The following is a 12053-nucleotide window of genomic DNA, read 5'->3' as shown; positions in this document are numbered from 1 at the left end:
TACGTCATTACATACATCATGAGGATAACCAGTAGAACTGTCTTGGTCATATTATAACCGCCAGGGTAACCATGGCAATGACAACATCTCTGTCATGCTTACGTTATTACCTCTATCACCAGGGTAATCATGACACTGACAGAAACCCTGTCTTATCCACGTTATGGCGTTCAGTAATGTGAATGTTTATAGGTATACATCGCCTATTTATACCTGTAGGCTTAGGAATAAGTTTTCAAAGAAAGCAACTATATACGCAGATTACGATATGGCATGATAAAGAGGTGACGTATGTTTCTCTTCCACTGACTTTTCACTGCCATTTACCATAATCAAAAGGCAGATAGACATGTATTCATCATGTCTGTGCATCGCTGCTCAGAATCATTAGAAATACGTCGATTGAGGATAAACATTTCATAACTCCTTACATGGCGATACATGTGGTGACCACACCAGTTATAGTGGAGCGGCTAAGATCAATTTTTCATAAGAATTGTGCATTTGATGATAAAAGCACCAAAATCGGTCATCATATAAAAAACATATCTGAAATACTTTCAGGTATGGAGGCACCTCAAATTGTGTATTTTGTGCGCATGCGCAGTACATAAACTATGACATACTATTTTCAGCGTTTCTCCTTCGATCTTTAGTATTGACATTCATTACACACCTATAATTTTCATAAATAGTTATTTACAGGTTCATGAACAGACAAAAAATACATAATTTTAGAATAATACAAAACATTTTGAAACAATTAACACTCCCTCTTCCCAAAATGGTGGCTTGCAGAAAGCTTTTTGGACTATTGAACTCTTTGAGAAAATGTGTGCATGCTTGGGATTTATCTGATTACAAATGACTGAAATTGAGCATAATACGTGACAAAAGAAATGCAGCACAATAAAAAAAGTCTTTGATATGTTTAACAATCAATATCTATGTGATTAACTTCATGGCTCAAAGGCAAACAAGGGAGATACTTCAAATTGTCTTTCACAAGGGAGCAGTCATATTTTCGGTACAAATCATACTTAATTGGCTTTATTGTTTAATGGTAAATATCAATTGAATAAGTGCAAACACTTATCCTGACTCATACTGATTGCTTATCTGATCTCATTTGCGAATAGTAGTGGAAAATCATGAGCTTGTGTTCCCCCTTCAATAGAAAAAAACACATCTAACCCCAACACATTCCAAGCTTCATGTGTGCAGCGGATGGACTTGACCAAGCCTGTGACTCTTCACACTCTCATATTAGTGCCAACAGAGTTAGAATCGTATCATGAAGGGCCAACATCAATCTACGATGATAAATACCAGTTAACTTTGGGTGCAGACGGGTTACCCATAGCTTCCCCATCGAAGGATCGTCCCCCTTCACCTTACCACCAACTGGAGCAACTTTGCAAGTCATCAAGAACCAAACTACCAGAATGCAGGGTCTTCCCGGCTTGCTCAGCTTGATACTATTATCGGACGAGTCCTCCTCACCATGTCCAGATCCATCAACAAGGCGATGATATCACACTTCAAAGATCCACAGTCCGACAAAGAACGTATGCTTTTGTCCATGGTCATCCAGGAGAAGTATGGTCAAAAAACCAGTGGAGGGTTCTACAGTTTGGCTATTTCATGGCCCCTTCAGGGTAATTTGATGCACCTTCTACCTAGACAATGGCATTAAATCACTTCAACAAGCCGTTAAACTCAAATGTCAGTTGAATTACATGGTACGATTGCTGCCCAACGTCATCCCAATCACTCACGAAGAGGGGCAGACTGCAACTACGACCCATCCAGAGGTTTCTAGCCTGACTGCTGGTCCAGCAGGACTTCAGACCACAACTACCACATCACCTGCCAGAGTATTTCCAATAGTGGACGATGAAATCAAAGGTCTGCGCAAGGACCTTCTTGGCGAGCTAAGCTTCAGCCTGCATCTGTGAGTAGACGCGTCTCTACAGGATTCGGGAGAACACCTCGACGCAGATGTAGCCTCAGGGCTGTGGTCTCCAGAAGAGAAGCTACTTCACATCAATCACCGAGGTTAGGCAGTTATCCGAGCCATTAACCACTGTGCCCCTCGACTGTCCAATCAGTCATTGAAGACCAGGACAGCCAACTCATCCAGCTAGCAGGCAATCCGGTTCTTAAAACTTCCAGATTGGTCAGACCTTCTCCCTTATCCTCACATGAAGCAGCAGCATCAAGTTCCGAGTGTCTTCGATCTGCACGCATGGAGCATATCAAGAAGAACTTGACCAGGCGAGGCTATTCCAGCACAGCAGAAGTCTTCCGGTCTCTATGCAGATCTACCTGAAGCCTGTATGATGATTAGTGGAAGAGTCTTGACCAATTTGCCACAAGTAAGGGTATTCCAGCAGATATACAACCTCAGAACCTCAAATAATCTCAAGACTGGGCTCTTAGCACCCATCAGCTCTGTCATCAACATGGTGAAGGCTCCAAACTCACTCAGAATGTCAGAATTCCATTCTATAGACCTCAGCCTCGCCAGATTTGATAAAGGTCCAAATACATCCATGCATCTTGGCCTCCGGTTGGATTTTATTGCCAAAAATCAGCCAGACGGACAGTTTCACATCCCACTATTATCTTCAATACTTGGCAATGAAGATAAGGAAGACTTGTCACTGCGTCTGGTCAGAGTATCACGCATCTATCTACATAGAAGGAGCACCAGACGTCAGAAGTTAAGACCACTCTTCATCCTGCTCATGAGAGATGTCACAGCAGAAGTATCCAAAACAACTAGATATCCTTCTGGATGAGATCGGTCATACTTTGAGCACTCAGAGATGTAGGCTTAGGACCTCCCTCAGCTTCAAACCCACATGAACTAAGAGCACTATATGGCAACTGCTCCTGCCCTACCATCATGGAAGGATGCTTTGGGAATATTTTTCATTTTATGTTCAATCACTTTTATTTGAGATTATTTGCAAAGAAAACTTCAATTCATGACATCCCATCAACACATGTACAGCATGTCAAAAAGGGCAGCTTACCAGGCAGGTCATGTGTGGGGTCAGTCATTCTTCCACAGCCTGAACTCCCATCTCCAAGTGAGTAATACAGAAGGAAAGTGGACAGTATGTTCCCTACTGGACGACACTACACCAGAATCTTGCCAGGAGTTGGTATCGTGTCAGTACAAGGGATGTAACAACCGATGCAAGTGCAAATAGTCCTCACCTACATGCACTGGTGCGAGAGCCAGTGTTCATTACATTGACTCAGCTATGTTTTCAAGGTGTTAACCAGTATTTTGGGTCAGTATTTTTTAATAAAGTCGTCCCATTATTGTACTGATGGCAGGCCCAAAGCTATAACGGGAGCCAGAAAAGGCAAAATATTATTCATCTACTGTGCATGCGCAAATTAAATTATTTCGAGTGCCTCCATATCCTAAAATGTTCACTATGCATCAGTCTATAAATGTGCAAAGTTTCATGCTTTTATCATTAAATGCACATTTTATCGGCTTAGCTGCTCCACTATTAGTATCACAGCAAGTATAGTATGACCAGAAATTATTGAGAATTTTAGGAATATGTTTAATTGGATTTCTAGTATAAACAACCTTGACCAGCTATCAAGTGCTTGGTTTCATTCAAGAGAGACAACTCCGTTAATCCTTTTTCATTAGATTGTGAAGAGTTATCCCCTTTGTTTACTTGCTAGCAGTCGACATTTTCAGTGATCCTCGGTATGGATGATTTTGAGAAGAGGAAGTTGATTTTAGAGTATTATAACAAGGACATCAGATCAGCTAAAGTGATTTCAAGTAGAACAGGCATCCCTTTGTCCACTGATTATCGTGTTTTGAAAAATATTGCAAATGGATATGGCATTGAGCACCAGGGAGGCGCAGGTAGGCCCAGAAAATTGACTGTCGGTGACAGGAGGCGGCTTGGTATTCTTGTTTCTAAAAACAAACGAAGGCGTTTAGAAAACTTAAGGCTGGATATGATTGATAGAGGAACTGTGGCTGTCTGTAAGGAGACAATTAGAACTGAGCTGCATGCAATGGTTGGCAGAAAAGTCGAGGAATTCCATCACCGATCATGAAACCTGAACAAAAAGAGCGAAGGTTGAACTGGTGCTTACAGCATAGAAATTTTAACTGGGACAAAGTGATTTTCTCAGATGAAAGTTCTGTGTGGCTGTTTCCTAATACACTGAAATTCTGGACCAGACAAACTGAAAAACTTTGTATCAGAGCCCAAAGTACAGTCCGAAATTTAACTTGTGGGGTGGCATATCTGTCTTAGGGGCAACGCCTCTCTGTGTATTTGAAGGGAATATGAACAGTGAGCGGTACACAGATATTCTCGAGGGACATTTACTTCCATCTGCTCACGTGTTCTATGGAAATTTTGGATTTTCCAGCAGGGCAACGACCCAAAACATCGTTCAAAGCATTCACAGGCCTGGTTTCGGACCCAAAATATGACATTATTAGATTGGCCAAGCTATAGCCCTGACCTAAATCCAATAGAAAATGTTTGGGGACTTATGAAGGAAAGTGTCACTAACAAAAATGTGACAATATTGCTGAAATGAAAGAAGAGGTGGTCCGATATTGGGACAGCATGGACCACGACTTTCTAACTTCTTTGATCAGTAGTATGCCCCTCCGCATTGAAGCCTGCATTGCTGCCCATGGTGACTTGACAAAATACTAACTGTTCACCTGTCTTTGAATCTGGAGTTATGTTCTGCTAATTAATACGTGAGTAATGAGTGAATTTTTGTTTAAAAATTACAATCTTAAATTCTCAATAATTTCTGGTTGTACTGTAAATACAGCAAGGTTCCACGCGTAATCAGATACTGGAGAAGATTGTACGCTATGCTGGGCTCGTACAGACTCTTCTCTCATTGCGCACCAGTGTTAACTGTGGTCACTTCGGTATATATTTCAGATGGTCTCTACTTTTGATGTGCACTCTTTCAAACTTGTTGAATGTGTGTACATTTATGCTATTTGCTCATAATATAAATGGATTAATGATATAAATGATGGTAAAATGTAAAATCAAAGACATATATTCATTTTGAGATTCAGTAATGATGGCCAAAGTATTTGACACAAAGGTAAATGTCCTTCATGTGTACAGCGTTAGGTTTATCACATGAAGTTGAACAAGTATATATATATACAGGGCTGTAAATACTTACCAGGAAGTAATATGAATATATAACATATCCCCAGTCTGTCCATCCTCATCCTGAATCTGATGGTCGATGACTTGCGGAGTGTGATGTTACAGTCTCAACTCCAGGAAGCACGTCTACCACTACGACTTCATATCATCTGATATGGCGGTTCCATCCCTGTGTCTCATATAACCTACATTATTGATCAGCGTTAAGCGTACCACCATTAGAGGACGAATGGTGCCAGTTTCACCTGGCTACAGGTACCAGCATTGATGTACTTTATAGAATTCCCGCCATCAATAGCATGCATCAATTTAACAGACACTAACTTGGCAACAGTGTGTACGTAGCGAGGAGATGTGTATCTGTCATGTGTTATTAATCCAGCCGAGTATTAAATGTGTTCGTGTTTTCGAGGAGATAATACGCGCGGTATCTATAAATTTTTTCCAGAAATTTATTACGGGATATTAGGCTTAATTAACAGTAAATAGACCGCTGTCAGACTTTTAAATCTGTTATGGCAATGTAAATCGTTTCATCTAAAACATCGTGTTTACTGAGAGGACACTCAACACATACAATGCTTCAACATATATACTCGTTAATGTCGTTAGCTGATCGTATTGATACGTTTGGGCGGGTAATGTTGGCACATTACCATTCATCGTGTTGGCGTGTGAACTACCTAATAGTGTTGACACATAGTGCGCAATCGTGTTGGCCGTGTCGATACATTTCTCCGCGTCGGTACATTCGAAAAGTCGTCCTGTTGTTTAATCCTTTCCATTGGTTTCAATACATGGCTGTGTTGGTATCTTCAATACCTCATCCAGTGGTCACTTTCGACCTTGCTTTGACACCCTTCACATTGACTGACAAAAATTGCATGACCAGTCAACAGATCCACAAAAACGTGCTTCTACCAGTCACCCAATATTTTGCTGGTTCGTGTGTATTTAACATCGTGATTATCTTGTCGTTGACCAATTCGTTACTCTGCTCTCATAAAAATACACATTCTGACAGAAAAGCGTCAACCCCTGCTACAGTCCGTTTGAGTCAGAAACGGACCGATGAATTGCAAATAAATAGTACACATGTTGATCATTTACTAATACCCAACAGCTTTCTTATATTTGAAAATTTTCCGGACTCCACCAAAAAGTTGTTTAAGAAACTATCATCATTGAAAACGCAAAAGATGTTATCTGTCGCGGCGGGGTGAAACCGCAGAAACAGAACAGTCACTATCTCGTCGTGCACGGGATACACATGCCTGATGAAAAATGAAGTTGAATGCTGACGTGAAACAGTTGATGATTAAAGTGTACGATTTCTTCCGTGCTGAAGCCGAAAGGGGCAAACCATTTTATGCCATTAATAAATTCCGTAAGCGGGCAGCAAAAGCTTCAGGAGTATCAGCAAGGGTACTGACAAATGTTCTGGAACACAAACACTGTGAGGGTGATGCGAAGCAGGTAGGGGTCGTGTCAAAATCACACAAATTAAAATATTTGGACAACTTTCAACAGGACCTTGTAAGGCAGTCTATCAACAAACTCTATTCTGAAAACAAATACATGTCGCTAAAAATTTTGAAAAAGCATTTGAAATAAGAAGACAACCTCAGAGTATCAAAGTACACACTCTGACGACTCTTACACTCTTTCGGGTATCTTATAAGAAAATTTAGGGGGAGAATAGGTCAGTAGGGCCTACTCTGTGAACGCCCTGATATCGTTCGCTTGAGAAATATTTTCCTCAGGGTTATAAAGAAGAAGCGCGAGTAAGGGTTCGAGCCAGTGTACTTGGACGAGACCTGGGTCAAAGCCTCGCACACTGCCAGCAGTCAGTGGGTACCCGATGGGGGTGATAAGGGGTCACGTAGAAAGCTGTCTCTAGGGAAAGGAGAGAGACCAATCATTCTCAAAGCTGGTTGCTCCAGCAAAGGCTTTCTCCCAGGCTGCGGTATTCAGTCCACAGATAACAGAGACTACCATTCCGAGATGAATGGTGCGGTTTTCCTCGATTGGGTTAAAAACAAGTTGGTACCAGCTCTACCAGAGAAGTATTTTATCGTAATGGACAATGCCCCATACCACAGCGTGCAGGACCCCGACAGTAAAGCCCCCACATCGAACAGTCGAAAAGGTGATATGATATCATGGCTCGACAAATTTCAGATAGCACGGCCTTCAAAGGCAACGAAGCCTCAGCTATATGAGATCATAAAAACCCACAAAGGTGAACCTTTCTACAAAGATGACAGTTACATAAAAAGTAAGGGTCACGATATTCTGCGACTTCCACCCTATCACTGTGACCTTAACCCCATTGAAATGATATGGGGTATTGTCAAAAGAAATGTTGCTAGATCAAACACAACTTTTAGATTACGTGACGTAGAGGTTTTGGTTAAAGAATCCCTTAACAAAATTACTACTGAAACTGGGCAAAACTGTGTCAACAAGGTAGCTAACGTCATTGAACAAGGTTACTGGTCTCGGGATGGCTTACAACAGGCAACTGTGGCACCACTTGTCATCCCTTTAAGTCGTGACTATGACACTACGACGGACGAGGAACCGACAGGTCTCCCGGAATAGATTTTGAGATGACCCCCGCCGTGACTGGCTGTTCTGTTTCTGCGGTTTCACCCCGCCGCGACAGATAACTTTTGCGTTTTCAATTATGATAGTTTCTTAAACAACTTTCTTGGTGGAGTCCGGAAAATTTTCAAATATAAGAAAGCTGTTGGGTATTAGTAAATGATCAACATGTGTACTATTTATATTTATGTCACAATTTTGTACAATGATAAAATTTGCAATTCATCGGTCCGTTTCTGACTCAAACGGACTGTAAATGGATGATCGTCACTAAACGTGGTGACCATGGTCATAGCTAACTCTGTGTTTTCAATGTTTCAGAAGGATTCGTCAAAAGTTAGAGCGACCGTCACCAGAAGTTTACTGAGGAAGCAATATCGTGAAATGCTGAACAGTCCTTGGGGCGCTGGGGTAGCCTAGTAGTTAAACAGTTCGCTCGTCAGCCGTAGGCCCGGGATCGATTCACAGCATAGGTACAATGTGTTTAGCCCATTTCTAGTGTTCTCCGCCGTAATATTGCTACAAGGGCGTAAATCTGAACTCACTCACCACTCCTTATTCCTCATATTTGCGAATAAGACATTCAAGCATGAAGTAGGCAAGAAAATGTGCCCCCTTCTTGCACATCTGTTTCTTTAGGCATATGAAAAATAATAAGGGGATTAGGGGAATAAAAGTTAAACTCAATATAAAAGTATAACGATGAACTAATATTGCTCAGCGATGATAAAATGACTTCCTTTCCGGAAAGTTATCCAGTCTAAGTAAACTTCGGCTCAGTATTATTCGTTACACTGCTATACTGAGACTCAATGTAGCAGTGTAACGAATAATGCTGAGCCGAAGTTTACTTAGACTGGAAATTTATCCCCCTTAGCTAGCGATGAAATGGGTCACGGAAATCGTCTCAGCTGTTTCGAAGTAGGATACATGTATGGACATTCTCCGAGACATACTGCCAACGACGTATAATATTAAACTGCCACTAGTCAAATCTCCCGTTACATTTTGCAATATTCCAGCAGCTCCAGCATCGGTTGCCGTGACACTGCCTAACAGAACTCCAGTTGTCCGTGGGTTAATGAGGCATTGATGATAGTTTTAGATGTCAGTGTCTGACGTCACCAGCCGTGGTAGACCTGGCGTAACGACTGAGGCGCCCGCACATATGTACTGTTATTTTCATCTGACACCAAGTTCAGCATGGGCGCTGTTCCAGGAGCCATCATAATCTCCACATCTCCTCACATGGAATGCAGCATCGGCGTAAAGCCATCATACTTTTACGTATGATTTGCAGCAAAGGAATGGTTATTTTGTTAGTATTTTTCTCTCTCTCTCTCTCTCTCTCTCTCTCTCTCTCTCTCTCTCTCTCTCTCTCTCTCTCTCTCTCTCTCTCTCTCTCTCTCTCTCTCTCTCTCTCTCTCTCTCTCTCTCTCTCTCTCTCTCTCTCTCTCTCAAACAGACACACACACGCGCGCGTCAGGAACAATGTTTTATATCACGTACTGAAATCTTCAATTTCCTACAGGAAATATACAGGTTATACATATATCGAGGGGATAGGCTTTCATCTGCACTGCAGAGGTCGATTGGATGCCAAAACATTCCAGGCTGGGAATTTCAATGCTTTATTTATGACAGCAAAACTCTTATGTAGAACAATACGATTCCAGATTAGTTTTAACATACTATTGACATTGTGTCATTCTAAGATATTAACAAACATTCCATTGGAAGTCCATGCATCTTACGTTAATGTAAGATAGTGCCAAAGCAATGCCCTCAGTGGTGGATTGATTGTACCATCTGAAGAAAACCTGTCCTTTGATGGTAATCTTGCCAACCACGTCTAAAAAACAATCAAAAGGATTCCGAGCCAAGACCCAAACCTGCCTCATCGCCTACTGGAATCACTATACCCTGCAAAGGCCCTGTCAGTCATCAGATTTCGTGCCTAATCAAGAACAAAGCCAACATATATGTCACCTCTTCTTGTGGCAAGAACATTATCATCACCAATCTGTATGTCGATGGCAGACCCCTACGTTGCGATCAATTCATTGGTGAAACCATCAGACCCCTAAAGTCAGAGAACACCAGTCACCTATCAACAAGTTCGAACAGAAATCCTCCATTGCAGAACACATCAACATCATGTTGGAAAGTACAATAGTCCTGTAGGAAGCTACATGATGCCACTGCCACCAAGCCAGCTGTAAATCATGACCAGGGAACATATCTGCCTAACAATTGGGACATATTGACTTAACTATCCCTCCAGCTGGATTCTATCACCAACCAGCGCCATTAACATGATTAACTCCCTCCAGCTGGATTCCATCACTATCACCAACCAGCGCCATTAACATGATTAACTCCCTCCAGCTGGATTCCATCACTATCACCAACCAGCGCCATTAACATGATTAACTCCCTCCAGCTGGATTCCAGGCCATCACTATCACCAACCAGCGCCATTAACATGATTAACTCCCTCCAGCTGGATTCCATCACTATCACCAACCAGCGCCATTAACATGATTAACTCCCTCCAGCTGGATTCCATCACTATCACCAACCAGCGCCATTAACATGATTAACTCCCTCCAGCTGGATTCCAGGCCATCACTATCACCAACCAGCGCCATTAACATGATTAACTCCCTCCAGCTGGATTCCATCACTATCACCAACCAGCACCATTAACATGATTAACTCCCTCCAGCTGGATTCCATCACTATCACCAACCAGCGCCATTAACATGATTAACTCCCTCCAGCTGGATTCCATCACTATCACCAACCAGCGCCATTAACATGATTAACTCCCTCCAGCTGGATTCCATCACTATCACCAACCAGCGCCATTAACATGATTAACTCCCTCCAGCTGGATTCCATCACTATCACCAACCAGCCATTAACCAACCAGCTGGATTCCTCCAGCTGGATTCCATCACTATCACCAACCAGCGCCATTAACATGATTAACTCCTCCAGCTGGATTCCATCACTATCACCAACCAGCGCCATTAACATGATTAACTCCCTCCAGCTGGATTATCACATGATTAACATGATTAACTCCCTCCAGCTGGATTCCATCACTATCACCAACCAGCGCCATTAACATGATTAACTCCCTCCAGCTGGATTCCATGCCATCACTATCACCAACCAGCGCCATTAACATGATTAACTCCCTCCAGCTGGATTCCAGGCCATCACTATCACCAACCAGCGCCATTAACATGATTAACTCCCTCCAGCTGGATTCCATCACTATCACCAACCAGCGCCATTAACATGATTAACTCCCTCCAGCTGGATTCCATCACTATCACCAACCAGCGCCATTAACATGATTAACTCCCCCTAGCCCTCATTCCATCCATTATCTATCAGTGCTTAGTAACCTATTACTGCGTATTACCAATCTGTACTATTTACACTTTGATTTTCTCCTGGCTCCCCATGTTGAGTGTCCAACTTTGTTGGCTTATCACTTTTAACACACATTGCTGTCTGCTTCCAAGCAGTATATCATTCTGCCAGAGTGAGCTAAAGAAGGCTCAGTAGCAGGTGCGAGTTTAAAAGTGTTCACCTCTGCTCCGCCTTTGGTGCCTGGTGGAGTCTGTTTCAGGATGATCAGGGATTACTTATACAGTTTATGTTTTGTGAAGAGATTTGTGGATCATTGCTTAAGTCACTGTCTGATCCAGACTGGATCACTCAGCAGAACTTAATTAACAGTCAGTAATACCCTGGTACATGAAGTCTCACTACTGTGTAAAACCCTGGAGACTCTTCATACCCTGAAGATACTACAGCTATTGACAGCGACACAGAAGGCACTGCTGCAGCATGACACGAAAGCCTAGATATGGTTCAGGGTGCCGCAGCATAAAAAAGATGTACACGGCATACGGATATTACTTGATTAAATAATCTCTGAAGTAGATCAATGCATAAGTAATACAGAATACAAAGTGAATTTCTTTTGTGATCTTCTTTTGTCTAAAGAACTGACACTGAGTTTGGTTTTACGCCGCTTTTAGAAATATTCCAGCAACATCACAGCGGGGGACACCAGAAATGGGCTTCACACATTGTACCCATGTGGGGATTCGAACCCGGGTCTTCGGCGTGACGAGCCAATGCTTTAACCATTAGGCTACCCCACCGCCCCTTGTCTAAAGAAGAAATTAATATCAGAAGTGTCACTGATTATGAATGAAA

Source organism: Haliotis rubra, unplaced genomic scaffold, assembly GCF_003918875.1.
Source record: "Haliotis rubra isolate DU_JTF1 unplaced genomic scaffold, ASM391887v1 Scf113, whole genome shotgun sequence".
NCBI classification, from domain to species: domain Eukaryota; kingdom Metazoa; phylum Mollusca; class Gastropoda; order Lepetellida; family Haliotidae; genus Haliotis; species Haliotis rubra.
This window is presented reverse-complemented; position numbering follows the sequence as displayed.